General features: G+C 37.2%; 1 pseudogene; it reads left to right on the top strand.

Moving 5' to 3' along the window:
* Positions 1-924: 924 nt before the first annotated feature.
* Positions 925-992, top strand: LOC138846837 (U6 spliceosomal RNA; annotated as a pseudogene).
* Positions 993-4971: the final 3979 nt, after the last annotated feature.

Here is a 4971-nt window from a genome sequence, read left to right as displayed (position 1 = left end):
TTGGAATTTAGTAGCTCATGAAATCTGCAGACTGCATAAATGAATGAATATTTTGAGGGCTGTGCTTTTGTGGAGGAACTTCATAGGAGACCGAAGGAATAAAATAAATCAAAAGTATCCACAGTATATAGAATGTATACTATTTTACAAGTCACAGAGAAGAAGAAGAAGAAGGAAAGTAGTAAGACTAGAAAGTTTGTGGCAAGACTAACAGGCGCTGGTCAAGAACTTAATAAGCACATTAGGAAAGCAGTAAGGTTTCTTTTTTTTTTTTTTTGAGGAAAAGTTTTTATTTCTAGTGATGAAATTGGCTACAGAACATTATGAAAGTTTAAAAATACAAAGAGAAATTGTCTATAATTAATAGATTCAAAATTTGACAATCAGTGAATATCATTATTAGTCATTACCAACAACAGTTATTGATTTGAAAGGCAGAGTGACAGGAAGAGGGAACCACTGCTTCACTCCCCAGACACTTGCAATAGCCAAAGCTTGACCAAGCCAAAACCAGGAACTGGGAATTCATTCTGGATGTCCCATTTGGGTGCAGGGACCCAAGCACTTCTGCCATCCTCCGTCTCCTCCCAGGGTGCACACTAGCAGAAACTTGCCTCAAAGCAGAGAAGCTACCACTCAAGCCAGGCATTTGTATATGGGATGTGGGTGTGTGGTGGTGATAGCAAGCCCTCATGGATAAAAAAAAAAAAAAAAAAAAAAAAAAAGTTATTTCTATGCCAAGGAAATTACTCTGTAGTCTTTCTCTTATAAACTACGTATTGCTGAACCTAGATAATTTTTCCTTTATTTAACAATGACATGAAAATGTCAGTTGAGTTGGCTTTCCTGAAGACCTTGTTTCTTGAATATTAGTAGCTAGCTGAGATAAATTCTTTTCATCTCTTTCTCGCTTCGGCAGCACATGTGCTCGCTTCGGCAGCACATATACTAAAATTGGAATGATACAGAGAAGATTAGCATGCCCCTGCGCAGTAAGGTTTCTTTACCTACCTGTAGGCTCTGCTCTCCAGAGGTGAACAGGGTCCTCTAAACCCACTTGCTGCACACACAAACACCTGAGTGTTGTATTCTCCCACAGGTGTTGGAGACTGATATGGTGTTCTGATTTATATTTACATAATGGCTAGTGACATCGGGCATATTCACATGTTTTGACCATGTACATTTCTTCTGAGAAATGTCTATTCAGATCCTTGCCTGTTTCTTCACTGTATTTTTTGGAGTTTTTCCAATTCATGTAAATGTTCTGGAAATCTGTAAACATTCAGAGTTTTAATTTTTCCTGCCATCTGTTCATTGTATCTACACTCTGATGTTTACTTTGTTGTGAAGAAGTATCTTAGTTGGATATACTCAAATGTCTCTGTTTTTATTTTTGTGACTATTGCTATTGGAATCTTACCCAAAAGCTATTGTGTGTTGACAATATTTAGAGTTTCCCTATGTTTACTTGGGTTTGGGTCTTATGATTACATTTTAATTCACTGTGAGTTCACTTTCACATAGTGTAAGAGATGTTGGAGTCTCTTTTCAGGCTTCTACATATGGATAATCAAGTTCCTCTGCACCACTTGTGAAAGAGATTCTTCTTTCTCCAGTTCATTTTAGTTCCTTTGTTAAATATGAGTTGCTGGTAGAAATTTGGGTTTATTTCTATGCTACCAAGTCTTTTCCATTGAACTATGTGTCTGTTATTATATCAGTGCTAACACTTCTTCTTCTTTTTTTTTTTTTTTGCAGTTTATTTATTTGAAAGGCAGAGTTACAGAGAGGTAGAGGCAGAGAGAGAGAGGTCTTCCATCCACTGGTTTACTCCCCAAATGGCCACAATGGCCGGAGCTGTCTTGATCTGAATCAAAGTGTCAGGAGCTTCTTCCAGGTCTCTATGCAGGTGCAGGGGCCCAAAGACTTTGGCCATTTTCTACTTTTTTCTCAGGCTATACCAGAGAGGGGTATAAGAAGTGGAGCAGCTGGGAAACATACTGGCACCCATATGAGATGCCGGCACTGCAGACGGTGACTTTATCTGCTTTGTCATAGTGCTGACCCCTGTAATATGTCTTAAAATATGGTGTGATGTCTCCAGCTTTTTTTTTGCTTTATAATATTGCTTTAGATGTTAAGCATCTCTCATGTTTCTATGTGAATTTTAGCATCATTTTTTCTAGCTCTGAGAACATCGTTGGTATGTTGATTGGGATTGCATTGAATTTGCAAATTGCTTTTGGTAGTATGGATATTTTGGTATTATTCTTCCCATTCACAAACATAAGTTTTCTGTGAGACTGTCAAAAAGCCTTGACAAAAATTGGACTTTATTACACAAAAATTCATCACTTTTTGGGATCATTTAAATCCATAATTTTGCACTAATATTTGATAAATAATTAAAGACTTTGAGCATTTTAGTAGGAGAAATTAAAATATTTATCAATTTCTTCAAATATTGTTTAGATGTGATATTCAAATATTGTTTAGAGCCATTGTCTGTATTCCCTCTAAATTAGGATCTTTTTGCTTTTTGCCTGTTAAACTTGTCCCTTGATTCAAGAACCCTTTTTAATGTAATGTAAACTGAAAATGTCATTTCATAAGCTAAAAAAAATGACAAAGAAGGAAAAAGAAGGGAGGGAGGTTGAGTATATAATTATGTTCTCCGAATTTTTTCTATAAAACATATTGAATCATTTAAAAGCTAATTAAAATTAAACTCAAAATTGGACCATTATGACCAATATTTAAAACAAGTGATTAAAAACTGTAGATGTCTTCAATTTTGATTATCATTCTTCTTTAGAATATCTGAAAGAAATCCGGCTTCTCACTTTAAAATATACCAGTGTGTTAGAATTCAGTATTAAATGACTTTGTTTAAAAGTTTTATTTAATCTATTGCTTTAAGTAGTAATACTATGGCCATTGTAAAACAAAATCCTTATCATTTTTCATAAAACAGAAAGGGCCTTTAAAACATCATCACTAAAAATATTAAGAGACCTAAAATATAACATTCTTAAAACCCAAGTGATACCATTCAAAATTTTCAAGTATGCAGGGATAGTTCATGTCAAGTAACTAAATAATTGTTAAGTGTATATATGGAATAGCTTCTATAAATTCTTTTGGCAAGGGCTGGCACTGTGGCATAGTGGGTGAGGCTGCCACCTGCAGTGCTGGTATTCCATAGGGGCATCAGTTCAAGACCTGGCTGCTCCACTTCCTATCCAGCTCTCTGCTATGGCCTGGGAAACACTATAAAATGGTGCAAGTCCTTGGGCCCCTGCACCTGCATAGGAGACCAGGAAGAGGCTCCTGGCTCCTGCCTTCCAGTCAGCACAGCTCCAGCCATGGAGGCCAACTGTGGAGTGAACCAGTGAATGGAAGACCACTCTCTCTGCCTGTCCTTCTCTCTCTGTGTAATTCTGACTTTCAAATAATATAAATAAATCTTTAAAAATTCTTTTGGCAAATAGATGAAGCTACTTGTTATACATTTCAAATAAATAGCAAACATACTAGAAAAATATATTGAATAAAATTTAAGCAACTCATAGCTATACACAGAAATTTCTCACCATAACAACATAGCAACCACTAAATTTCCAAATTCAATTTTCCACAACTTAGAATCTTTAACTCCAGAAGGAGTACAAAATTGACAGAACAGTGGCCTATGTATCAGGATACCTAATGCTAATACAGAATTATCCCTGCCACAACTTACCTATGTGACCTTGAACAATTCACTTTACTTCTCTGGGCTTGGCATTTAGCATCCTCATGTGATAAAGGAGGCTTGGATAAGATCAGTTGTACTCTATCTTGAGACTTCAATGATCTCTCAGTTTCCAAACAGGCACCTTAAGGGAAAGTAAACCTTTAGATCAAAGCTTACATTTTTAAATATAAATATATTTTAAACTGTTTCTACAACTAGTACAAAACAACACATTCAAATGTGTACCATGCCACTTTTCAATATTTGGGAATAATTAATGCATCATTTTAGAGCATTGTCTTGAGGCCAGTGCTGTGGTGTAGCTAGTAAAGCCACTGCATGCAGTGGGGGCATCCCATATGGAGGCCGGTTCAAGTCCAGGCTGCTCCACTTTCCATTCAGCTGTCTGCTATAGCCTGGGAGAGCAGTAGGAAGCTGGCCCAAGTCCTTGGGCCCCTGAATCTGCATGGGAGACCCTGAAGAGGTCCTGGCTCCTGGTTTCAGATTGGCATATCTCTGACCTTTTAGGCCATCTGGGGAGTGAACCAGCAGATGGAGGACCTCTCTCTCTCTCTCTCTTCCTCTTGTTCACTATCTGTGTAACTCTGACTTCCAAATAAATAAATAAATAAATCTTTTAAAAAATCAAAAGAATATTGTCTGGCACACAGTGAACCACTAAGTACAAGATATTATTAGTAATATTAGATTGAAATATTGAAATAAACTAGGCAATAAGCCTTAAGATGCAAATTAATACCAAGAAATATAATCTCAAATTTCTGTGTTCAACAAGGTAGTCTCTTTTCACTACTAACTTTATACTAAATAAGATATTTTGATATTTTGTTAAGAGTAAATTTATCGGGGGCCAGCGCCGTGGCTCACTTGGTTAATTCTCCACCTGTGGTGCTGGTATCCCTTATGGGCAAAGTGTTCTAGTCCTGGTTGCTCCTCTTTCAGTCCAGCTTTCTGCTATGGCCCGGGAAGGCAGTAGAGGATGGCCCAAGTGCTTGGGCCCTGCACCCGGATGGGAGACCAGGAGAAAGCACCTGACTCCTGGCTTTGGATGGGCACAGCTCCAACTGTGGCAGCCATCTGGGGACTGAACCAATGGAAGGAAGACCTTTCTGATTTCTCACTGTATATAACTCTACCTGTCAAATAAAAAAAAATATTAGTTTTTCATAAAAACTGCAGTATTGAAAAAGTTCTAAAATCCCTCTAATTCT

This window comes from Oryctolagus cuniculus, chromosome 18, assembly GCF_964237555.1.
Source record: "Oryctolagus cuniculus chromosome 18, mOryCun1.1, whole genome shotgun sequence".
NCBI classification, from domain to species: domain Eukaryota; kingdom Metazoa; phylum Chordata; class Mammalia; order Lagomorpha; family Leporidae; genus Oryctolagus; species Oryctolagus cuniculus.
The sequence above is the reverse complement of the archived record's forward strand: the minus strand, read 5'-3'. Positions and strand labels throughout refer to the sequence as shown.